The sequence below is a fragment of the Pelmatolapia mariae genome, linkage group LG6, assembly GCF_036321145.2.
Source record: "Pelmatolapia mariae isolate MD_Pm_ZW linkage group LG6, Pm_UMD_F_2, whole genome shotgun sequence".
In the NCBI taxonomy this organism is placed as follows: domain Eukaryota; kingdom Metazoa; phylum Chordata; class Actinopteri; order Cichliformes; family Cichlidae; genus Pelmatolapia; species Pelmatolapia mariae.
In genome coordinates this window covers 10714365-10740962 of record NC_086232.1, presented here as the reverse complement: position 1 = coordinate 10740962, position 26598 = coordinate 10714365, and the positions used below count along the sequence as shown (strand labels likewise).

At 41.1% G+C, this 26598-nt stretch overlaps 2 long non-coding RNA genes across 5 annotated transcripts; one reads left to right on the top strand and one right to left on the bottom strand.

Moving 5' to 3' along the window:
- The first annotated feature begins 14609 nt into the window (after positions 1-14609).
- LOC134628455 (uncharacterized) lies at positions 14610-19222 on the top strand. Of its 3 annotated transcripts, none has more exons than XR_010093988.1 (5): positions 14610-14920; positions 16037-16148; positions 16905-17059; positions 17495-17550; positions 18511-19222. It is a non-coding gene; the product is annotated as an uncharacterized LOC134628455 (long non-coding RNA). The 3 variants fall into 3 exon arrangements; XR_010093986.1 differs by having other exon boundaries at positions 14612-14920; positions 17492-17550; XR_010093987.1 differs by having other exon boundaries at positions 14613-14920; positions 16037-16141; positions 17492-17550.
- A 2233-nt stretch (positions 19223-21455) lies between these two features.
- Positions 21456-26255, bottom strand: LOC134628454 (uncharacterized). Of its 2 annotated transcripts, none has more exons than XR_010093984.1 (7): positions 25884-26255; positions 23842-24035; positions 23270-23743; positions 22401-22562; positions 22024-22148; positions 21818-21919; positions 21456-21674 (listed from the first exon to the last, which is right to left on the bottom strand). It is a non-coding gene; the product is annotated as an uncharacterized LOC134628454 (long non-coding RNA). The 2 variants fall into 2 exon arrangements; XR_010093985.1 differs by having other exon boundaries at positions 23842-24030.
- Positions 26256-26598: the final 343 nt, after the last annotated feature.

Genomic DNA, 26598 nt, shown 5'->3' with positions numbered 1-26598 from the left:
TCTTCCAATGTAGACAAGAGTAGGAGGTCTTTCCAGTGGCTTTCCTAAAATCCATGATCATCTTCTTTCTTTTCTCCACATTGACACACAGGTTGTTTGCTCTGCATCAGGAGTCCAAATGTTCTGTCTCTAGTCCCTGAGCCTGATTCCACTGGAGGTTTCTTCCTGTTTAAAGGGAGTTTTTTCTTCCTAATGTCACAAAACTGCTTTCACCCAATATATTATTGTAGGGTCTTTACCTTAAAATATAAGCACCTTGAAACAAGCGAACTAAATATGAGAAGTGTTAAAAGCTTTAAAACAAGCATAAAAGGAATTAAGAGCATCAGTACGTGATAGGTTCCTGGGGGATTCAATGTATCTTCTTTTGTAGTCTGTGATGCTCTACATGCGCATCCATGTGTTTTAGGGATTATTGGTGGATCAGTGACTGTGACGGGGTGCGGTAGAAGTGGTGAAGTGGGTTCAGGGGGCAGTGTCAGAGAGGCTGGCAGGGCAGCTGGTGATGATTCGGTAATAAAGCTCCCCCTATATGAAGTGGTCGGTGGAAGCAAAACAGCAGACAGTCTGCTTAGGAGTCCAAAACTGAAAGCACGGTAAATAAAATGTCACCAACCCTGCAATATTGTGTATGTGCCGGGTCATTTGGTCACACTAGTGTTGAAAACCCAGGCGTGGGATGACAGACCCTTGACCACAGTCAGTAGAGGTGCTGGTTACGATGTTGGTGGAGCTAGCCGCCTTTCACTGGGAGCAGGCGTTGGTGCATCAAGATCAGCTCGCTGCCACCAGCCACCAACCCTTTGTAGTTGTTGTGTCACTGGTTGAAAATCACCTGGGAGCGCCACCAGACTACCGAGTGGAGCGGCCACAGCTAGCAGTGGACCTGGGTTGGCATGGTGATCTCCACCATAGCTTCGCTGGCCACAGAGCAGCCATAATGACCACTAGCCTCTAACATTCTCCCTGCTGTGTCTCCATAGGTTCCACCAGCTTAAGGTGCTGCTCCCAACTCACAGGGAACTGCGCAAACGCTGAGGCAGGAGTGCTGGAGGTGCAAGTGGCTGCGAGACCGGCGTAAGGGGTGCCTGCTGATAGAGCTGGGACAGGTGTTCCATGTCAACAGCGCTCCGACACCTTTATATACGCCAGGCTATTGTTGACTCCTGGTCCACCAAACCTTGGTTTGACCAGGGAAATTGCTGGAGGCAGTGAGGGTGGAGAGAGTTTGTGAGGTACAGAGGAAATATTGGAAATTAAATCGATGCAAGGGTCAACGACAGTATAAACCCCAGTCACCACTCGCAACACTCAGCGTGCTTGTTAATAGCTTTTATTGTTGTTCAGTGCTATTCCAGACAACGTTCTTGCTGTCTCAACCTCCCACCACACATCCTCCCCCTGAAACTGTTGTCACTTAAGCAGGAAAAGCAAGAGCGTGAACACTTGACAAGCTGGTATGCCAGCCTCCCTGGTACTGGCCATCAAGCCTGCTGCACCACCCCTCCCCTGAAGCTGAACCAAAAACCACACCCCCGCCACACACCTCCACCACCCGACTGACCTCACCCACCGCCACAGGTGAGGTCAGTCAAGGGGCTGGTCAGGTCCGCAAACTCAAGCAAAAACCGGCGGTAGTACACAGCCATTCACAAAAACTGCCTCACCTTCTTTTTGGTCTTGGGACGTGGACAGGATGTGATGGCTCCACCTGTGTGCGCACCTGCCCGCCCCCCAAAGGGTACCATAGATTCTGTACCTCCCTTCATCCAACTGCATACTTCTTCAGGTTGGCTATGAGCCCCGCCTGCCTCAGGGACTCCAGGACCGGGGCCACCCACTGCACATGCCCAGGTGTCACTATGGATGATAGTAACACCTGGAGCTGTTGCTAATGACACTGATCCATACAAAACCCGAGGATGTTGCCGGAAAAAATTAAGAAAGAGATTCAGAAGAGGGATGTTCGTCTGCGCTCGCTTGCCCATAGAGTGAGTGAAACAGCCCTGCGGCTGTCTGCTGAAGCTGGATTTTCTCCAGGTTTCACTAGACTTGAGAACTTTTTGCACCATGACCGTGGTTTCAGTGAAACGGAGTTTGACGTTGCATGGCGTGCTGTCACATGATGTAAATAAACATGGTGGCACCCTCGGACAGCAAGCTGCGGTGAACATAAAAACACCTAAGTTCAATGGTAAGACGCCATGAGAAGTGTTTATTGCACAGTTTGAACTGTTAGCTGTTGCTGGCTGGTCTGAGAAGCATAAAGTTCTCCAATTGGCTTTGTGCCTGTGGGAGCATGCAGCTGCATGCCTGCTGCTGCTGAGCCAGGAGGAAAGGAGAGATTATACTGCTGTTGCTGGGGCACTTCAGAGACGGTTTGGGCAGTATAACCAGCCGGTGCTCCTGAGGTCAGAGTTCCACAATAGACGCAGACTGCCTGGGGGACGCCCTTTGTATTTTGGCCCATGAAGTTGAGTGTCTGTGCAGGAGGGCTTATGACAACATGCCACCTTCAGTTCCAGCGGAGTTAGCTCAGGACCAATTCCTGCAGGCCCTCAGCCCTACAGAGCTACGTACGCAAACTCAGCTTGCTCGACCAGCCACACTCAGAGCAGCCCTGGAGTTAGCGTTGGAGAGAGAGATGTTTGCTATCCTCTGGTGGAGCTGATGACACACATGTGGTGAGAGCTACGTCACCACCTGTGAAGCAGATGGAGAGGCCAACAGGCCTGTGTAGTATGGTCCAGACAGCTCCTCTGCAGTCGCCGTCCCCTCGGACTGGTCTGGACTGGTGGACAAGTCAGGGAAATGCCCAAGGGCCCCTGTAGGTGGGAGTACACGGACAAGGGAGACCGGCACCCTCACACCACCTCCATTACCACCCAGTGCAGTCATTGCTGTGGGCTGGACCCAGGTTGGAGACTTTTGCCATTTTCCAGTGACGAGTGCAGGGGTGTCCTGTACAGCACTCCTGGACATGGGGTCCAAGGCAACACTGGTCCGACCCAACATTGTCCCAACCGGAGCTGCTGTGCAACCAAGTAATGTGCGACAGTGACCGGTGACCTGGCCCCAGGAGGAGAGGCTCTCAGCAGTGAGGAGCAGCTGGTCAAAGAACTGTGAGGGGCTGACTCCACAGCAGCAAGAGAGTATATGGCAGGTACTAAAAGAGTTGATGAAGACAGACATTATAGAGCCATCTGACAGCCCATGGGCCTCCGCTGTGGTGATGGTGCCCAAGAAAAACAGTCCAAGGATGCGTTTCTGCGTGGATTACAGACCTATCAACAAAGTGACAAAAAAAGACTCTTACCCCCTCCCCAGAATTGCGCCGCCTCCACCACCATCTTGTCTGGGGGTTGCCACCATAACAGGCAACCTTGCGGTCAGTGCAGCTCACTGCAGTAGCTTTAGCAATGGAGGTACCGAACATAGTCCATTCGGACTCAATGTCCCTAGTCTCCCTCGGAATCCTGTCAATTATCTAGTGTCCTGTTGGTCACTGGATAATCAAGGCTTGTCATCAGTGGAGACAATCTCAGTGAAAAGAGATATCAAGATGAGCTTTTGCAACCAGTGGCAATCCCAAATCGCCACAGTCTGGGAGAAAACAACGCTTTATCAGAGACATCTCCAGATCTCCAAATCTCCAGAATTTGGGAGAGGGTAGGATAGAATGGCCTCCCTGCAAACCTGATATGATTCATGCATACTGGCTGAAGAAGTTGACCGTACTCCATGAGTGTCTGGCAGACTGCATGCTTAGTGAATACCTCAGGCAGCAGAAACCTGAGAAAGAAGAGGAGCAGGAGGAGAACCATCAGGGAAGGACAGGCATGGTATGTACCGCTGTCAGATAGAAGAAGTGGCTGACATCAAAAAATCCTGCCAGTGGCTGGACAAAGCTGCACTGAAAGACAGCACAGAGGCACTAATCATGGCAGCACCGGAACAAGCTCTAAGCACAAGCTCCATAGAGGCTGGGGTCTACCACACCAGGTAAGGCCCCAGGTGCAAGCTATGCAAAGTTGCCCCTGAGACAATCCAGCACATAACAGCAGGGTGCAGTATGCTAGCAGCCCTAGTGTATTTGAGAATGACCAAGCTAAGATCCTGTGGAACTTTCAGATACAGACAAACAAACTGGTGATGGCTAGCCAACTTGACAAAGTAGTAGCACTACTGTAACACTGTGGACAAGCAGAGGAAGACGGCAGTAGTGATAGATGTAACTTTACTAAAAGATAGCAACATCGGGAGAAGCTGGAGAAGATGTTGAGGGTAAAGGCAATAATGGTCCCGGTGGTAATCGGAGCAGCTACCCCCAAGTGAGATGAGTGGCAACAGCAGATCCCAGGAACAACATCCAAGATCTCTGTCCAGAGTGGTGTGTGTTATGTCAATAGGATCCATGTCTGAGAAAGAATAAAATTGTGTATGTCTGTTTCTGCACTCACAGCACACAGACAGTAAAAAAAACAAGCAAAATAACTGAGGACAGAGCTGTCCTGGATGCTAACTTTTCTTTGGATGAGATTAGTGCTGCTGCTGGTCAGCTGGCTCCTGGACAGGGTGGACTGTCTGCAGACTTCTGTAAAAGACTGTTACTGGCATCTAGTCATTATGTGGGGCTCTCTCTTCTCTCTAAAAAAACAGAGATTTGTCTCTGCTTAGAAATGGAGACGTGGCTCTGTTATGCACAGATTACTAACTTCTTTCAAAAGTACTAGCCACCAGGCTGAAACACTTTGTGAAATGAATCACTCACACAGATCAGTCGTACTGTGTACCACACAGCTCTAATGTGAACAAGAGTTTTCTCATGAGAGACTTGGTAGTTATTTGTAAATTGTACAGTTTGATGTTGGAATAATTTCTTTAGATTAAGAGAAAGTGTTTGATAGCATTGACAGTCTTTTTGTGTTTTTCCATAATGAGAATTTTTGCTTTTGAAGATGGATTTTTGTCACTTTTGTGGCTGTTGTATCTGGAGGCTTTCTGTTTGGGGAAATGGATGATGGGCTGATCTGCCCAGTAAAAGTTCAGAGTGGATTTAACTGGGATGTCCTGTTTCTGGATAATTATATCTGTTAGCCGTTTAATTTTTGTTAAATGTTTTGAGAGTGTTGTGGAAAATTTAACAATAACCTGCAACACACCCCGTGAGCTTGATTTGAAGTGGGTTTAATAAACACATTGCAATGTGGAGAGAGCATCCCAGTGAAACACCAGGACCATCGCTATACCTCCTCCCTCACAGAGAGAATTGTGACCTTGTTTTCTGAGTGCCCATCACCTAAGGATTTACATCCCTGATAAGCCGAAGGAGTCTCACTATCTGTTCAACGTCTCCCATTACAATGGCCTCACTGTGTTAACATTCCACATGCAACTGGTGACAGGAGTGCTCTTACTATAGTAAAGTGAAAAAGTGATATTACTATAACTAATATGATATGATTAAATATGTGATTAATACATGAGAAAAGAAATCTGCCATCACAAGAGCAAAGAAATAAAGACTTTTGTTGCCAGGTTCATCTTGGAGGCCTCTGCTGATGTTGTCCTTGTTTTTCTGTTTTCATTACTGATCAGAGTGATGTGGACTTTCTCAAAAGATATTTAGATTTTTATGAAAAAGCATCTTCAGCAAAGGTGAGCTGGTGAAAAAAATATGCTGTAACATCTAAACAGAAATGGCTGCTGTACCTGATAAGTGTCATTTCAGTGCTAGCCAGATTAAAATCCAGAGAAAACTATGCAAGAGGTGAAAGGGCAAATCAGGTCATGCTGAGGGTGGATTTTTTTTCATAGACTGACAAAGAAAACTGAAATTTGTGAATTTTGGGGGTATGCAAGATGTGCTGTGTTTAGTCACAGGGCCTTTCTTTTTTATTTAATTTATTCGATTTAATCTCAACTGTCCTATCACAAAGAAGCTCATATATATGTATATATATATATATATATATATATATATATATATATATATATATATATATATACATAAGGAGTGTAAGGAGTGAGCCAAAGAAAATGGAAAAATAAAGTAAAAGCTAATTGTGTCCAGCACAGATTATAGAGCTACCAAAACAAACTATTTTAAATACCACTAACAACCCCAAAACATAATCCCCCCCTCCACCAAACTTTACACTTGGGTCAATGCACTTAGACAAGTACCGTTCCCCTGGCAACCGCAGAACCCAGACTCATCCAACAGATTATCAGACAGAGAAGCGTGATTAATTGCTCTAGACAACACATCTGCACTGCTCTAGAGTCCATTGGCAGCGTGCTTTACACCACTGCATCCAACACTTTGTGTTGCACTTGGTGATGTAAGGCGTGGATGCAGCTGCTGAGCCATGCAAACCCACTCCATAAAGCTCTCTGCACACTGTTCTTGAGCTAATCTGAAGGCCACATGAAGTTTGGAGGTCTGTAGTGGTTAACTCTGCAGAAAGTTGTTGACCTTTACATACTATGCACACCAGCAGCATCTTCTGACCCCACTCTGTGATTTCATGTGTTCTATCACTTCGTGGCTGAGTTGCTTTCATTCTCAGTCACTTCAACTTTGTTATAATGCCACTAACAGTTGAGTGTGGGATATTTAGAAGTGAGTCAATTTCATGACTGGACTTTTTGCACAGCTGGCATCCTATCACAGTAACACGCTGGATTTCACTGAGCACCTGAGAGGAGACATTTTTAGAAAGAGGAAATATTCTGTAGTTATTCAGGTGTCATTTACATAAAAATGGACAGATGTCTAGTCCACCACTATAAGAATGTCAGAACAGAGTAAAAAGGAGCTGATGTCTGAAGATATCCAGGGGAGAATAAATACACCAGGAAAAATGCTCTGGAGTTTGTGAAAATGACAGTGGGCCGTAGGAATGTTTTCCCAATCTTTTGCTGCTCTTCAGCCTCATGTTTTCACTAACACCAAATAGCAACAATCAGAGGCTGACTGCCCACCAGGAACACTGGGACATTCCCCACTGACCTGAGGGGCATTTTGGCGTCCTGTAAACCTAAGCAGTTATGTTATAAAAAGCAGGAATGAGAACTCTCACAATCCATGCAGCTTTTTAGGCACTGAAGTTTTATGATCCAGCTTTCGAAGTAAGTAAATAAGTATTTAAACACACGCGGGGTAAATTACTTAGAGTTTAGAAGCACAGACAGCAAAACTTAGACTCCCATGAGACCAAACTATAAGAACATTAAGAGGACAATGATTCACCAATGTGAGGTGTCGACATTTTTCAGCTCTGTATCAACAAAAAATGAAACGATTGATTGAGCACTATTAGTTTAAGCTCCAACATATGCTAGCAGGGGCAGCAAGAAAACCACAGTTGTTTGTAACAGTCACAGTGGTGTGGTGTCTCTTTAAGACAATTTAAGGTAAGGGTTAGTGATGTCATAAGTATGCGTCCGTTCCTGCTGTGGAGTATGAGAGCAACGTGCTTGGACGTGAGTGTATGGACTTGGATGGACCTTATGTCTTTTACCTCTCAACTAACAGCAACGTTACGAGTTGTAGGAACACTGTGCTTTATGTATGATAAGCAGCAGCCGTTCAGCCGGGCCTTGTAAGGTTGATGAAGAGAGTGTGCATTAACCTCCTAAGACCCGAACTCTTTCATGGCATGCATTTTCAATTTTTTTTTTTTTTTTTTTTGCCAGATTTTTGTTTCTGAGAAAAATGAGATCCACATATGAGGACATTCGCTTTAAATTCCTATAGAACAGTGGCAGTATAATGTCCTCATAAGTGGATATCAGGCCCTTGTAGAGCAAAATTTAGTATTTTGGTCTAGACAACCCAAAATGTGATGTCCACCTATGTGGACGCCAGGTCCTAGGAAGTTAAAGGACAATCACTGTGGAATTCCCAGTAACAGTGTGGTCGTGAGTTTTTCTGACTGTCCTGCTAAGCGTTTCTACCACCTCCTCTCAACTACTGAGTACAACCCACGTTACACGTTGTTATGGGCACCAAAAGACTAACTAACTAACTAACCTGGAGCTAGTGTACATGGGGTTTGTCAGCAGTAGAGCTCTCGTACAGAACTCGTTTGTTCCACTGTTACTGTTAATAAAAAGAAAAGACACACTAAGCCTTAGGTTGCAAAGTTGCCTGGTTGGTCATAAAACAGGAGAAATAAATACAACTGCTGAAAACCTCTAACACGCTTTTACTAACATGCATGCAAATTTAACTAAACACAATAGAACTGAGCAGGATAGATCCCACTGATTTGCCACAATTCACCTTCCAAGATCACTTTAAGAAACACGGAATAGCACTGATCCAGCAGGCACACATCTCAGAGCCCAGTGATCTAATGGAGGTTGCACTTACTGCTGAATCTTTGCGTGCAGTTTAAAATGGAGCAAAATGTTGTTCAGGTCTAAAAATGTATCTTAACATATGTAGAGTATGTCCTGCTTATCAAAGTGCTGCGAGTTATACTGTGGACAATGCATTAGCAATTCTATTGTCCATGCGTATTATTATGTATGATGTTAAGTTTGTATTCCTGACCTAATAAGGCCCAGCACATAAGTCTCTGGCTGTAACTTTACGTGTGTACACCTTTTTTTGAAGTGCTCAAGCACCTCCCAAATTTCATCACAATATCCATAAAAATGTCTTCAACATAATAAACACGATAAGTCAAAATACAAACATGCAGTAGCGGTTTTAGATACGGGCGACACGGGCGGTTGCCCGGGGCGGCATCGGCATCACGGGCATCGGCAAAAAAAAAAAAAATTTCTCGTACTCATGCTGCCCCGATATCATGCCAGCGCATATCGGGAATGTCATAGGCACCGATCGGTTTTCTATCGCCCATTTGCCGGGAGTAAGGGCGCCCTCCGTTTGCGAGATGCGCCTGCTGCTTGCGGCACAGGGAGGAGAGGGCGGGGCGGCGGGGGATTCTCTGGCTGGCTGGAGCAGCAAAAATTACCAACTCGCAAAATAAAACAAAATAAAAACAAACCAACAAACACGAAAACAGCAGACATCATGATACAGACTTATAATTTGCACCGATGTTTTTTCAAAATTCTATACGCGAAAAGTGAGCGCGAGAGCCCTCGGTGCGCCTGCTCGCTGCTGAAGTCAAAGTAAACTTTATTGTCATCTCCGCTACATACAGTCCAGTATATAGAGAGACGAGACGACGAGGCTCCAGTTACAGCAGTGCAAGTAAACAAACAATAAATATTTAAGAGTAAAAATATAAATATACACTTTAGGACCAGGGGTAAAGGGATCAATAACAATTTAAAATGTATATTTTATATTTTGTTGATTTAAAGTCTCCCACACAACCCGTTTTTAAAGTTTAAAAAAAGAGAAAAGAAGAGGAGGATTGTAGCGACTTCCACAGTCGCTAGAGGCCGGGGATTGAGCCTGCCTATTTGCCTGACGCGCTGTCAACTTTACGTAATAATGCGAGAGGTGGAATTGCTTGCTTGTTTATTAAAGTGCTTGAAAAGTTTACAGAGCAATGTGATCGGCTCGCGATTCAAACTCTTAAAACATCACAGCTCTAATGCAACAAGGGGAAACTCATTGTGCTGCGGTCAACAAAAACTAGGGCTACCCAGCCCTCCTCTCTGTCAAAATCAAACCAGTGAAAGACAGACTGACAATGCCCTCTAAATGTCACCGCTACCACCCACGTGACCAGAGGGGGTGTTCGCCCAGGGCGCCAAACAGGCTAGGACCACCACTGCAAACATGTATGTATTATTAACATTTTAGTGTACAAGTCTTCATATTACTATTAGAACAGCGCACATCATACATATTTCTTCTTTGTGTAAACTGATTGTTTATTCTAAACATTTATTTTTTCATTATTTGCTAATTTATTTACTTATCCAGACAATGTAAGAACAGACATTTACAGAAACAACTGGCAACAAGAGGCAAATTTATTACGAGCTATGTGTACATCATAAATGTTGTTCTTGTATATCACTCCACAGAGGTGAGAACCCCAAAAAGGGTCTAAACTCTTATATGCTTCAGGTGAAAGTTTCAGGAACACAATATCTCAATATCATAACCTTTGTTTTCTTTTAGTGAAGATGATTTACAGAGAATGTGCTGTTTTGACTCTTCGTCCTGTCTTGTATATCGAACAAACAGATTTCAAATGAAAAAAAAGGAAGAACAAAGAAAAAAGAGTCACTCTCACAGAAGAAGTTGGCCTTGAGCAAATGTTTGTTCACATTACAGTTTGCTTAGTCATCACCCAAATGTTCTAAAATATTTACACATGCTAACAGATAAAAACCCATATATATATATATGTATATATATATATACATACTACTGCTCAAAAGTTTTATAACGCTCCAATTTTCCCATATTTATTGCAATTCAAGTTGTTTTTTTTTGACTGAAAGTTGTTTTTCATTCAAGTTCAATGACTACTCTGAAATGGTACAAAGGTAAGTGGTGAACTGCCGGAGGTTAAAGAAAAGGTAAGGTTACCCAAAACTGAAAAATAAAGTACATTTCAGAATGATACAAAAAGGCCTTTTTCAGGGAACACAGAATGAACTTAACAATTTAAAGCTGTTCTGCAGGAATGGAGGTTGATCAATCCTTGAAAGCTGGTGCTACTAATTCCTAGAGTTGTTCTAACTTTTTTAGATTACTTACAACCTCCTCTGTCTGCATAAAAGCAGTGTTGATACCATACGCTCATGGGCATCAGTTGAGTATTGTACTGTATTGTACTGAAGAAGGTAGTGTGTTGCTACAAAAATGGTAAGAAAAAGCCAATTAACAATGGAAGAGAGACAGACCATCATAACACTTAAAAATGTAGGTCTTTCCCAAAGAGAAATTGCAGAGAGGTGTCAGTGAGTACAGTTCTCTTCACTATCAAAAGGCACCCCGGGGCAAACTCTGACAGGAAGAGGTCTGGCAGACCCAAAGCCAACAACTGAATCAGAGGACAAGTTTCTGAGAGTTAACAGCTTCGTGATCTGTGGCTCACAGGATGACAGCTTCAAGCACAGCTTAATAGTGTTTGTAGTAAGCAAGTCTCAGTTTCAGCTGTGAAGAGAAGACTTGTCAAACTGCAGGTTTGACAGGACGAGTTGCAGCAAGAAAGCCATCACTAAGACGTCAGAATAAGACAAAGAGGCTTTCATGGGCCATGAAACACTGCCATACTACGGACTACTGAAGACTGGAAGAAGGTATTATGGACTGATGAATCAAAATTTGAAATCTTCGGTTCATCACGCAGGATCTTTGTATGCTGTCGAGTAGGTGAAATGATGGTTTCATGGAGGCACCCTGAACCAAAGCAGCTACCACAGCATTCTACAGTGCCATGCAATATCTTCTGGTATGTGCATAATTGGTCAGGGGGTCATCTACAGCTAGATAATGACCCAAAACACAAGTCCAAGCTATGTTAGGACTACCTCAGGAAAAAAGAACAAGATGTTAAGCTTGAAAACATGGCGTGGCCAGCACAGTCTCCAGACTTAAACCCCATGGAGCTGGTTTGCTATGAACTGGACAGAAGAGTGAAAGCAAAAGAACGTACAAGTGCCACACACTTATGGGAACTTCTGCAACAGATATGGGAAGAACCTTCTGAACAATATTTGCCACTATTGCCACCGGTGTCTTCAGCTGTTATATCTGCCAAAGGTGGCTACTTTGATGAGTCAACACATTTTGGTCTTCCACCATCATTCTCTGTAAAGCCAAACTCGAGGTAACTGTTGTCATACTTTCTCATTTTAGCTGGTTTGGCCTTTGCATTACTTGATAAAATACGTAAATATTTTTCCTTTGTGCTAATTAGCTCAAACCCGGATAATGCACATATTTTTATGCCATGTATGCATGTATGTATGTATGTATGTATGTATGCCACTACGTTCCAGGTTCCATTACATGTTTTGGCGGATCCCCAATCTATGGCTTAGACCCCTTGAGAGCCACTGTAATAGATTACCCAGAGAAGCGCACACGGTTCCCTGTCTTGTGTGCATGCGTGAGCATGAAGCTGGTGTGAAGCGTTTGAGTAAGTGGCTTCTCTGGTCTTCATGTTGTGTGGAAATGTTGAATTTATTTGAAGTTTTGTAGCTGATGTTGTTTTATTTTTTAGTGTTTTATATCTAAGCACATTTTGCTGCTTGGCAGCAAAACACGTCATTAAGATTTGTCCAGGTTTCTCTTGTGTGGTGGACGAGTGAGTTTAGCGGTGGCGGAGGTGCGGACAGCGCTGTTAAATCTACAGCATGGATGGAGGTTTTGTGATTCGTAATTCATGGTTCATGAAGAGGACTGAGGAGAAAATGTCTTTTTGTTTGAGAATTGATAGGTCTGACAATCTCTACTACATTAGAGGTTATTAAATGCTCTGGCTGTGGCAAAGAGGGACAAACAGTAAGAGTTTGTCCAGAGAAAGCTTCAAGTTTCAGTCAGACAGTTTCTGATCAGTCTGCTGGAGGAGAGATGATGCCAGGAAAGAGATGAGCTAAAATGAAAGAAGCAGGAAGACAGGCCTGATATCCAGGAGATATGCAAAGTTAGTAATGGTAGAAAACAGGAGGAAGAGGATAAAACATGTTATTTGAAGGAACAATGAATCCCACTGTGGATGTGTTATAGTGGACTATGAGAGATATATTAGAAAATTACCTTTTTTTTCTGATGCAGACACTTAACTCAATGAGCTCAAACATAAAAGCTAAATTAAAAGGAGGTTTTACTGAAGGGAACGTTGGTTGGACAGGAACTAAATGAATATGGAGAAGAATCCTGTTAAAGGTTTCATTTTGAGGAGATTTGTGTGTTTTCTTATTTTCTTCTCTTCATTCTCTTCAAAAGTGATTTTAAAAATGCATCACTAAATTTAAATGCAACTGCATGAAACTTAAAGGTGTTGAAAGCAGTGTCCTGTGGTGTTTTGTTGCCTTGACCTCACACACGTTTGGCCTATAAAAGTGTTTTCAGTGATTAAAGTCATTAGAAGAAACTGTGAATGAATCCCACACTGCTGAGGAAGTGATCCAGAGCTGCTGCTGTTAGGTTTTTGGTTTGTTTGTTTTTGGAGAAATGTGCTGCTGGATCCTGTTCTTGATCCCAAGTAGACAAAATGTAATTAATTTTAGATTCTGTTTAATTTAATTTATTTACATATTTTCTGTTTTATGTGTTTTATGGTTTTATGCACAGGTGCTATATAAATCCCCTTAATCCCAACCTAATTCTAGCTAAAAATAAATACCCTTAGTTTATTGATTCTCACGATACTTGAGTGTACTGGTGTTTTTCCATAATGTACTGGTTTACATATTCACTTGTGCCAGAGACACAAATCCCCTTTGTGGATTGCATCAGGACGGTTATCCAGTGTAAAACTCTGACACATCAAACATGTACAGCTACCTGCTGTGACAAAGGAGCAGCTGAAAGTAGTTTCTTCCTGGTGTAGTTTAGTGTACCTTAAGCCAGACTAATGATGAATATACTTAAAGTGTGATCATTGTAATTATCACTTCCCATTTCTTCATGTTATATTCAGTGTAGAAAAAATATCTCACAGAGCCTGTGTCATGAATCTACAGAAATCAGCAGGTATTCAAAGTCATCCATCCAATTTTGTCAGCTTAGTTAAACTCTCTTCTAATGACAACACTAATCATAATCACATTTTAGCTCGCTTTAACTTGATTTTTTTCAGTAAAATAAAAGTAAATGCACATCTCATTAGTTGTCATCTGTCTCTGTGTCACTGTTTGCTCATGTGTGATCTAACAGAAGATTTGGCAGTCCTGCTTTATCTCCTTAGCTGCTCCCAAAGTGACAGGCGACAGATTTAAAGGTTGTAATCCCACAAGAATGTCAAATAACATTCTCCAGTTCTCATCTAAAACTCTCTGATCACAGTTTAGCTGGCTGCACTAAGCTTTAAGAAATTAAACAAATGTATTTGTGGATACATTTTGTATATTAAAGTTTACTAGGTTGATGATGGATTGATGAGTCTTGTGTCTTGAAGTAAACCTCAGTCAGCTATTGATGAGAAAATGTGTTGTTCCTCATCTGCAGTGCACAAGCTACTTCTTTACTCTATCCTCCCACAGATTCGTCCTGAGGACTCTAATGTAAATGAGCAAAAACTAATAACTTTAACCCTGGAGAACCCATGGGGTCAAATTTGACCCCATGGTTTCCCTAGAAAACCAATGGGGTTGGCTCTGACCCCATGGGTTCTCAGGGTTAAGCTAGTTTTACATTTGTACATTTTTTACAGTAGAAGTCAACACGTTCTCACTCCCAACTCGTCAAATGTGTGACGCATGGTCAGGCTCCCTCTGCTTCACTTCTCGACGCGCAGGGTACCCCCCTGGCGTCGAGAATTGATGTGCAGGGTCCTCCTATTGAATCCTATACTGATCCCTAATCGTTGTTTATTGACGACAAGAGATTTCCGCGGAAGAGCCTGTTGTTCGTATATTTATACATTTCCGAAATCACATTGTAGTGACGTGTACTGAACACAATATATTATATAATGTAAACAACTACCTGAGAAACAGCAGATACAGCAGATAAATTAATTATAGGCTATTACTTTTGTATCGTTTATTGCATTTATGGAGGGAGAGGTGTATGCTGGGTAATGGCACAGCTAGCGACCGGGTGACTTTATTCACCCGCTTCGCCTGTTACCAGTCCATACAATGGGCGTTATTAGCAGAAAGCAGTCCCATAGATGTGGGCATCCACCTGCTAGATTGTTCAGAAGGTTGTTATCATCCATCCAGATGGAGGATCACTAACAGGAGCGTGGAAGACTCCAGAATCCACTCTGGCTGGAATCCGGTGGATACAGCAGTGTTACAGGTAAGACCATTTAAACGGACAGCATTTATAGAATGACTATTAAAAGTCAGCGAGTGTCAATATGTTAATGTGGTTATGTTAGTAATACACCGAGTGCTAATATAACAGCTTTAAGATGCATTTGTAGATATTATTACGTGTTTTACCGTCTTTATGGTGCTAGCTTAAAGTTACGGTATAAACGTTAGCTTATATTGTAGTAAAGCTGTTACTGGTTAAACGATGTTGGGACAGAAATATTAGCTTCTGTGATGACTGATGAAGTTACTAGTTAATAAAGTTTCCAGTAAAGTGATTAATCGCAGCCACAGATTGACAGTAAATATCCAGATTAGCTTCAATGCATCTGTTATAAATATGTGCAAGATTCAGTGCTTCGTTTAAACTGTATGATACTTATACTGACCCAGGGTCAGTGTAAAATACAATCCTAGCTGTGTGAACAAAGCCTGGCTCCTTTAATCCTGCATGACAAACCTCAGGATGCAGGTTATTATTACTCTTTCCTGCTGGCAAACCTGTCACACCTGAGAGTCAGCTAGAAACTTACAGTGACGTGGAAAATCATGCAAAGACTGACAGACTCTGTAATACTGCAAATGATCAGTGACTCAGGTTAACACTAAACTTTAAACAGTCCCTCTGTGTCTCTGTGTGTGCTGAACATCTAGGATTGAGTCAGGCTGCATTGACTGTGGGACTTTTCTGTGTTAAAAGCAGGCTCAGAAACATTTGAAGATTAAAATTTAGCATTATGGCTGCTGGTGGTTTGTAAAGCCTCTACTCAGCTGTATTTTTGTTACTAATTTATGTTTGTTGTTGTTTAACACAGATTTCAGAAGAGCAAAGATGAGCACTGTTGCTTAATCCTTAATAGTTTAACTGGATTGGAAATCAAAAAAATCCAGATTCTTCTTCCCCAGAAGTTTCATTTGTCAGTGTGGGACTGCTGAGTCACCTGAAGAACTCATTTCATTCTCCACGATGTTCATTTACAGAAATGTTTCACAGGAGCTGATTCCTCCCAAAGGATGAACTAGTGTGTTTCCATAGATGACTTCTGTATGAATGTACTTCTTAAATGAAGGCAAGTGTTTGTCCTGTTTTGTTCCTCAGGTACAGTACGTGATATTAAGGGCAGGCGGTCATCACTGGGGGAAGACAAGAAGCAGACGTACTTCCAAGAGGGAGCTGCAGTGAGGACACAGCCTGGTCATTGAGGTCAGAGGTCAGAATCTGAAACAGCTCAGGTTTATAATTTTTGGGGTTATAAAAAAAATTGAAATGTATTTATAGAGAAACCTTTAAATAATATTTCAAATAATAGTCATAATTATGATTATTATTAGAAATATCAAACATTTAAGTGGATTTTCTGTTACACGTATTGTCTTTGCCCTGCAATAACTGGCAGCCTGTCTTTGTCCTGTATCAGCTGGGATAGGCTTCATCATCCCGCGACCTTGAATTGGATACATGAATTGTATTGAATTGTATTCCAATTATGTAATCTGATCATTTACAAACTCAAGGTATCCAATCAAAATGTAAGCATTAATGGTAAAAATGGGAAAGCAGAAATAAGTGTGACATAAATGTAAATGTGTTAGCTGACATAGAGGACAGCTACATGTAGTCTGAAAAACCTTTGTTGTCAAGTTTGCAGGTCCATCAGCACGAGACATTCTTACATAGAAGAGACTGTTAAAGTCTCTAACTCAGTGAAGCATTATTGGTCCCGTCTGTTTGGATAAATATAGTAAGCTGATGTATGTCCATTTATTGACACATTTTCTCAAGTGCTTATCCAGTTCAGGATCACAGTGGAGCTGCAGCTGGATATGTTCAGTAAAGAAACCTTACAAAAGTTAACAATAAACCTGCATCTCTGTACGTTGTTGTCCACAGGATGAGAAAATCAAACTGGAAGACTGTGGAACATGTTAATAAATGTTTGTGTTTATCCCTGTGTCTTTCACATTAGGAGCTGAAAGGTTTACCTAATAGTTCCTGGTGAATCAAAGCAGAACCATAAAGGTTGCTGGACTGCATGATGGCCTTACCCCTGAGCAGTCATCCTGTTAAAGGAGGAACCAGTTAGAAGCTGTTTTCAAAGTAGCTGAGCAGATTTCATCTCAAGTAAGCTATTAACTGTTTGTTCATTTGTTCTGCCACTTAAAGAGCATTTAAGGACGTCTTTTGAGTGTGTAGTTGAATTAATTCTACTGGCTCTCATGGTCATTTGTGATTATGGACATATTTTTCATGTTTTCAACCATTTAGTAAATTTTATCTATTTAGTAATATCTGTCAGCTATAAAATGTAATATAAATCTAAAAATATCTAAATATCTCCTGCCCGTTATATTTTAATGATGTAAGACCAGACGTCTGTTATCGTGTTACATAAGCATTCCTCACATATCAATGAGATGCTGTACAGTACAATCCTACTGAGACAGCAGAGGGATAACGACGGCTATTTAACATCGTTGCACAACACATTCGAGCTGCATGATGCAGACAAAGTGACTAAATCATCTTTTTTGTGGTTTATTGTCTTCAAACCAGCAGACAAAGCCGATGGCAGAAGATGTTTGGAGAAGAACTTCAGGCCGTCTACTGACAAGGTATTTTTTTCTTGTTATCAAAAGACATTTGGAGTGACGACTTCTACAACTGGTTGTGCTGAAGTAAAGATTACAGTCTAAGAAGTCACAGTGTTGATATTCAGCGCAAAGAGAAAATCTCACTTGTTTGAATTTATTTACAATCATAGTTTTATAAATTCTGACTGTAAACAGCTTTTACAGCTTTGATATTGTTTGACACTTGATATCAGGTGATGGGAATTAATTTAAAGGTTTCTATGTCCCAATGAGCCATTTACACTGACCAGTGTCAGTTTAACTGTAACACATTCATTATTTAGATCCAACATTTCTAAGAGAAAGAACTGAATGTAAAAATGGCAGCCCTCAGGCCAGGTTTAATTGATAGAGATATATGCATGCATTATGAAATTTATGTATCCCAGATCATTTTTATTCATCTACTCCTGGCAGACCCACCCCTTCCTCCCAAGTTAACTGCAACCCAAAAGAACTAGTGGGGCTATTTACACACTCACAACCAGTGTGGGGTAAAAAGAGCCACCAAAAACCTGTCAGCCTGCACAGATACAGATGTGCTAGAAGCTATAAGAGTTAGAAGCTCTGCTTATGGAGAAACTTTCTAAGCCTAACAGAGGACAGGTACTCCTGCCCAAATAACATGATATAACCCCACATACAGCCCAGCCATAAAATGAACCAAGTCATTTAGTTAAAGACAGCATGGGACCAAATGCATGTAACCAGCCTGCACCAACCTGACATTTCTTCCTCCTGAATTAAATGAATGAATGGATGAAATTTAAATGACTACAAACCTAAAGCCACTAGTTCCCACACTGGAGTTCCCTGACACTGTGTTAACTGTACTGAGCTTGTATCAACAGTTGTAACAGGCTAAGCTACGTGAGACACTGCATTGAACGATTGTTTCTATCTTAATGGTTTCAGCTCATATGTTCTGCTTTTTCCTTTCAGTAGATCAAAGCAGCTCGTGCTCTTTCTGCTTCCATTTTAATGGCAAGAAGAAGAAGAAGAAGAAGAAAACTTCAGCGAAGTGGCGTTCATGGTCTCAGTGGACAGCCACGGTCACACACTGCATGTGGTTTTAAAAGCAACATGTCTGTTCACCACAACAATCGAGATGTGTAATATCAGTGCACCTACGGTTTGTTCTTGAACATCAGTTCTGTTTTCTACTTTGACCACTTAGACCAAAAAAAGTGTTGTTTTCAGATTCTTTCTTTTAAATCTGTAAAGCACCTGCTCATTTTTTATTACAATTAGTTTCACATAAATAGTAGTGTTTCCTTTATGGTCTTTTAATGCTTACACTACACTGTACACGTCTACATTAGAGACATTTCTGTTACCTATTTATGAGACTGGGCTGCTTGACTACAATTTGGAAATGGATGCAAAATCACACGGATCGTGCTATTGTTTGTTTTTTAATATGATTCAATTCAATTCAATAAAACTTTATTGATCCTGAAGGTTGACCCCGAGGGAAATTTGGGTTAAGGCCAACACAGGACGTGTCTGACTAAGCAAAGATTAATCTGATCCCATTTCTACCTGTCTCTACTGTTTCAACTGTAATTGTCAGGATATATATTTATTCCAGCTCTCATAGGGCAAAGGAATGACTCAGACGTGTCAAATGTTCTTTGACTTGATACACAATTTGAAGTTCACAATTTTCTTACAAATAAAACTATAATGACAAACATGAACAGCTGTGCTTATTTCTGAGACATGATTTTTTTGAATGTGTTCACATTTAGACAGTGTACATTTGTATGCTGAAACTGTAATGGTGAACCTGAGGTGATGGTCAACACAAGGCAAATATATATATAAATATAAAACAATATTGAAATAATGTGTTTACCCTCTGCAGCGTGTGGACGCTGTGCACGCAATCACCTTATTCACTGTAGTAAACACGCTAGCTCACGTGACTGACTGTCTCCATGGTTACATCGTATATTATTAGCTATGCAAACAGCTTCCAAAGATACCGCCATAGCTCTCTGCAGCTGTAACACTTTCACGCTTTGCAAATCATTTCATGTTTTTGATAGTTATGAAGAAAGAATATGTTTTTAAAGGCATGCTAGGCTGTTGCTATGGTGGTTGCTGTGGACTAGGGTGGACCGCGCGTCCGATTCCTGTTATTAGCTGTCCGCCGTAGGAAGGCTGCGTTCCATTTAGAAGTAGCGCCAGTCTGCCGTAACTCGAACTCAAACCCCGTTTTGTTTTTTAATTAAAGGGCTTTTACAGCCGTTCATGACACACACGCACACACACATAAAGCGCTTTGCCTCACCATGAGAATGCAACTTTACTAAAACCTTTAAAGTATCTGATATAGGATAGAAAAATGAAGCAACCAGAGATTTAATGATGAAGACTCTGGGTTCTGTAGTTCACGTTTTACAGTCCTGAATGACTCACTGCACATCCAAATAATTTATTGAAGAGGAGTTTAGAATGCACTTTACATTAGGCTGTTGCTGTTTAATTTTTTACATTGTTACTGTGTTATGTCATGATAAGGTTCACCTGCTGGGGGTTTGATGGATCAGCTGGACAATACAGTCAAAGACAGACTTCATCCATCATATGCAAGAATCCTGGTTGGATTTTTGTTTTCACTCATATTTTTGAACCAAATATTGAAAACAACTGTGACAGACTGGATACCTGGTCAGGGTGTACATTACCTTTCACTCAAGCATCCCAGGACAGAGCCCTGCCCCACCATGAGCCTGGGTGGATACGTGGTTATAATATAAAATGACTGATACTGAATATGAATATTTCATGAAAATCAAATTATAATATGAATTCCTAGGTGTTTGTTATATCCAGCAAGAGATTGATTACATATGTCTGAATTGCTAACCCTAACCCTAGCTCAACAGACCACAATGCCCTGGACTGTCACTATTATTACATGCTGTGAACATAAGTAGCTTTGATCACAGTTTATGTTGTAAAAGAGAAGGAATATTGAAAAAAAGATCAACATTGTGATATTATCTCTTCCAAACTGACCAGAAACATGCTTGTCATACTCTCACAGCACAGGATCAGACTCACTGTGCATGACGGCTCAGGCCAATAATGTTTGTTAGATTGTCAGTTGTTTAGTATACTTCTGTACAGTTAGGGTCACCATCTCTATTTCAGTATAATTAATATGCAGAAAACACTAAAAGTTGATTGTCTTCCAATATTCTAGCATAATTAAAAAACTTTGACTTTGTAAGTACATATTGTTACAGTCCTAATGCCAGTATGGTTCTTCATAACTCCTGCTTTGAAATACTGAACTTTAAAATTGACCTGATGAAAGATAATTTACAGTGGCACAGTGTCAGGATAATTCTGACTATAAGATCACTATATCAATCTGAATCCTTCTGAAATGTGCTGTGAATGAATGCTGATGCAATTCACTGTGGGAAAGCTGTTAATAAAATGAATCTGTGACACATGCAACACATTCACAGAGGAAGAGGACACAAAGGGAGGACACGCAGAGGCTGTGTTAAAGTCAGAAATCCAAATCTTTAGTCAAAAACAGGCGGCAGTTACAAACAGGAAGACAAGCAGTCCATCAAACCGTCTACAGGGTCAAACACACAGAGAATTCAAACAGCAGTAAAAAATAACGCAATAAAAGGCAATAACAGGAAGCAGCGCAGTATATTCACTGAATTATCATCAATTACAAAAGAGAAAAACGACGATTTCTAAGGATTATTTTCTAAATGTAGGTAGAGTGTGGCTGCAAAGATGGAAACATGCAGAATGTAAACTGTGTGAGTTTGGTGAACTTTGTTAGTAACAAATGAGGTAAAAAAAACAAAAAACAAAACAGACAAAACACAGAAAGAGGCTCTCAGTATTCATTAATAATTACAAAGCATCTAAACATTCTGGTCGTGGATTTTTACAGTCTTAGTTCTGCTCGCTGTCATCATTATAATCATCATGATCAATGGCGAGGTCCTGAGGTGGGCGGGGCCGTCTCTGGTGATGTCACCATGAAGGAACAGCATCTGGCATGTGTTGTTGAAACATCCCAGTACACTGGTTTAGTTTCTTCTCCAGCTGTTTGACATTTGACACTTCAACATTAAGGGGAAGAAGAAGAAACAGTGTTAGGTCAGGTGACCACATGGTTTCTAAAAAAAACTGAGAGGAAGTAACCAGGCCGTTAGAAATGGATGGCATATGTATAGAGTTGCTGTAGTTAGGTAACTCTACTTACCAAAAGCAAAGCTGCTGAATGTTGCAGGAACATGCTCATGTCTGGTGATCATTCAGTGCTGCTCCGGCAGGTTGGACAGTCCAAGACTGATATCCTGCCCATCTGAGAGTTTGAAAACACACATGCAAAGATTTAATTGTATTACAGTCAAAGTTGGATGTTCGTTTTTGTCCTTTAAAAATGTTTGTGTATTTGAAAGCACTAACATTTAAGGATGACTCGGATCATCTCTCTCTAAGAGTATCTCCTTTAAAGGGGAGACAAGTGTATCCACTGATCCACGTCACTTTACCTGGATGATGACTCCTCTCTCCCTCACCCAGAAACACTCCTAAAATAACCAAGTAAATAAATAATACTGAAGATTTACTCACAACATTACAAAAACAGCAAAAACATCTCCCTTTGATTCCATTTCTCCATTCCTGCTGAACATCAGGCAACAAATATCCCAGTAAATCACAGTAAAATGTAAAGCACATATTTTCTCTGCTTTGTCTAACCTCTGCAGAGCCTCTGTCAAGAAAAACATATCTGTAAGCATAAAACAAATATACATTTCATAACACGTCACTGGACAAACCTCGGTCAGTTGATTTCCTCTGTGCAGTGCAGACGAGCATCAGTCAGCAAGTCAAGGTGGTGAGATGGACTGGTGCTCTTTGTGACTCTGCTAGTTCTTCTGAGGAAACACCACCTTCTCTCCACACCGTCACCATCTGTGAGCACAAACGGCCGCTCTGCTCTGCCAGCATGTAGTAAATCACATATCACACACAAGGGTGAAGAAACATTAGAGCTCAACTTTGGATACTTTAGATCTAAACAGATCAAAGTAGCTCTTAGTTTCAGCAATCAGACAAACAATGATACCAAACTGATTCTGTATGAATACGATATGGCATTTTCAATACAGATGTCAAATTAATGTATTAAAACTAATACAGATATATGTATATATATTTTTGATAAATTAGTTTGCTAAATTAGAATATATATATATTTTTTTTCATTTAACAATTGCAACTGAAAGAAATTAAATATTGAACAAAAATATATTGTCACATTCTTCATTCTCAAATACAAATTTCACAAAGTAAATTTTTGATTAACAGAAAAAATATGAATTACAAAAAATAATTGTATATTATTAAAATATTATGCAACCGTGACCAAAGTCAGAATTGTCATTACAGTACTGTGGACTTAATGCTTGGGTAATAGTGATAAACTTCAGGGGAGATCATGATGACAGAAAACTGTAAACAACACTCTGAAGTCTGAAGCTTCTTTTCTTGTTTCTGTGACCTCAGCACGCTGACAGACTTGAAGTTGCTAAAGATTTTAAAAAGTGATAATTATAGGGAAGAAACTTCTCTTTTTCATCCGTTTAATCAAACATTTGATGCCTCAGCTGTCTCAGTCCTATAGCATTCTGCAACTACAACTAACCTGAGGAGGCTTGGATTTGGCTGCAGGTGCCCCTGTACATCCTTCTCAGCAGCACACATGTGGGTACCATTTAATCATACTTCTTCCTGAGCTTTGCTTCATCACAAGACTAAAGGTGGCATTCAGTGTCACAGTCTTATCATCATCCAATTGGAGAAGAAACATTTACGGTCATCCTGGTTTTGTTTTCTGATCCTGCAAAAAGACTGAGGACAACAAAGCCCAGAGAACACGAGATACACAACATCCAACATTCAGACTCAACAGCCTCCATAAATGAAGAGCACCAGGTTGGTCCAGTTATACTAGATATAAGCATACTTCACATTACTGTGTATGAATAATAATCAAGAGACAAACTTTGAAGATGTGGAGCATGATGTCCCATCATCAGTCTGTAAACAAACATCCACCAGGCTTCTTTGTTGGCAGAGGTGATGATTCTCCCATCAGGGATCAGTAGCGTGTATTAACCTGTGGTATAAGCAGCAGTCAGTGAAATATTACTGTTTCAGATAAGAAATCTAGCACATAAAAGCCAGGGTGGGAGGGATCTGTGCAAACTGACTTACCTCTGCGAGTGTGAGGCTGTTCCTCCAGCTTCAACAAAAATCTGACTCTCCAGTCACAGACAAACAAAAAACTCCAGCTGGGAGATAGAAAACGCTGCCTGGGTCTTGCTGGATGTTGCTGGTCAGAGTCTCACATTAGCAGAGTGCTGCTTGGTCCCACTGACCCATGTGGACAGCGACTGTGGAGAACTGTTCTGGAAAATGGAAAAGAGAATTAAAATGACAAAAAGCCAAACAGGATTTCCACAAACACTCTCTTAGAATCAGCAATCAAAAAATCATTGGTTCATATTACAATTAAATATGACCAGGCTCCTTAAATGTAAGCAGTTAAGATCTGATTTGATTTACATCCTTCACACAGCGCATTTGTCCAGGCTGTCAGGTAAACATAGAGTTAATCTCAGGTAACATGACTCACAGTAGAGATTCAGTAAGAAAGATTGCCAGCTCTAATATTATTACCACACCAACAGCTCAGATTTCTAGAAGTATTTAAACAAATGTCAGTCTATCCATTCATTTTCTTCTGAATATTCAATTCATGCTCACAGTGGGAGGGTGGGGGGTATCGTGGAAGTTTGTAAATAAAGTCTGCAACACAGAAAGAGCTGTGATCAAGCTATTTATTACTGCGCGCAGGAGAGCCAACACACATCAAACATCACAGTTCACAGTCATGTCAGCTCTGCCACAGAAGTCGTGCTCCTACTCCTTTATGCATTCCAAGGAAGAGGGAGGAAGTTACAAACTGATCCTACCACACTTCACGCGCCTCACTATGAAACCTAACGGATCAATGGTTAAGCTGTTTTGTGCCCTTGGCGTTATCAGCACCTGTAGTTGTTTTCTCAAACTGCTGATGCTGAAGTAAGTTCATCTAGTTTTAGAAACTTTCACTGAACAGTCTATAACAGTATCACAACTAAGCATATGCATAAGCACTTAAATACTTTAAATGAGAATAATAGAAAATTTCTATTACAGGAGCCAGAGCCTGTCCCAGTAGTCACAGGTAGAGCACACCTGGACAGGTACCAGTCTGTCAGAGGACTAACAGAGAGACAGACATCAGAGTAACAAATCTATTTAAAATTAATGTAAGTTTGCTGCAGCTGTATGTATGAACATGTGTTTCTGTGCTCACAGTCCACCTCTCAGGAACCTGCAGTTCATTTTTAGTCTACTTTAAACAGACCTCACAAAAGGCTGATGTGGCTAGGTCAGTAGTCTGATTTAAGTACGATACCTTTGGCCAGGGATTAATCTGGTACATCGCTTCACTGCAGTCTTACATATTATCCCCACACCTGAATAAAAAATATTGATATTTACAAATAACAGATTCAGCTGATGCAGCCTGACTCAATCCTAGATGTTCAGCACACACAGAGACACAGAGGTACTGTTTAAAGTTTAGTGTTAACCTGAGTCACTGATCATTTATAGTATTACAGAGTCTGGCAGTCTTTGCATGATTTTCCACGTCACTGTAAGTTTCTAGCTGACTCTCAGGTGTGACAGGTGTGCCAGCAGGAAAGAGTAATAAGAACCTGCATCCTGAGGTTTGTCATGCAGGATTAAAAGAGCCAGGCTTTGTTCACACAGCTAGGGTTGCATTTTACACTGACCCTGGGTCAGTATAAGTATCATACAGTTTAAACTAAGCACTGAAACTTGCACATATTCATTAGAGATGCATTGAAGCTAATCTGGATATTTACTGTCAATCTGTGGCTGCGATTAATCACTTTACTGGAAACTTTATTAACTAGTAACTTCATCAGTAATGACAGAAGCTAATATTTCTGTCCTAACATCGTTTAAACAGTAACAGCTTTACTACAATATAAGCTAACGTTTACACCGTAACTTTAAGCTAGCACCATAAAGACGGTAAAACACGTAATAATATCTACAAATGCATCTTAAAGCTGTTATATTAGCACTCGGTGTATTACTAACATAACCACATTAACATATTGACACTCGCTGACTTTTAATAGTCATTCTATAAATGCTGCCCGTTTAAATGGTCTTACCTGTAACACTGCTGTATCCACCGGATTCCAGCCAGAGTGGATTCTGGAGTCTTCCACGCTCCTGTTAGTGATCCTCCATCTGGATGGATGATAACAACCTTCTGAACAATCTAGCAGGTGGATGGCCCATATCGATGGGACTGATTTCTGCTAATAACGCCCATTGTATGGACTGGTAACAGCCGAAGCGGGTGAATAAAGTCACCCAGTCGCTAGCTGTGCCATTACCCAGCATACACCTCTCCCTCCATAAATGCAATAAACGATACAAAAGTAATAGCCTATAATTAATTTATCTGCTGTATCTGCTGTTTCTCAGGTAGTTGCTTACATTATATAATATATTGTGTTCAGTACACGTCACTACAGTGTGATTTCGGAAATGTATAAATATACGAACAACAGGCTCTTCCGCGGAAATCTCTTGTCGTCAATAAACAACGATTAGGGAGCAGCATAGTGTTCAATAGGAGGACCCTGCACGTCAAGTGAAGCAGAGGGAGCCTGACCATGCGTCACACATTTGACGAGTTGGGAGTGAGAACGTGTTGGACACACACATAACCACTCCCCAGTGCAACTTCACACAATAATATGGAGCAGAATTAATACAGGCACATTAGTCTACCATGTTACAACATGTAGCAGCTGCTGATTCCTCAATGGCACCAGTAAGACAAATAATGAATAATGAGTATTTTAAGGCTACTGCGTG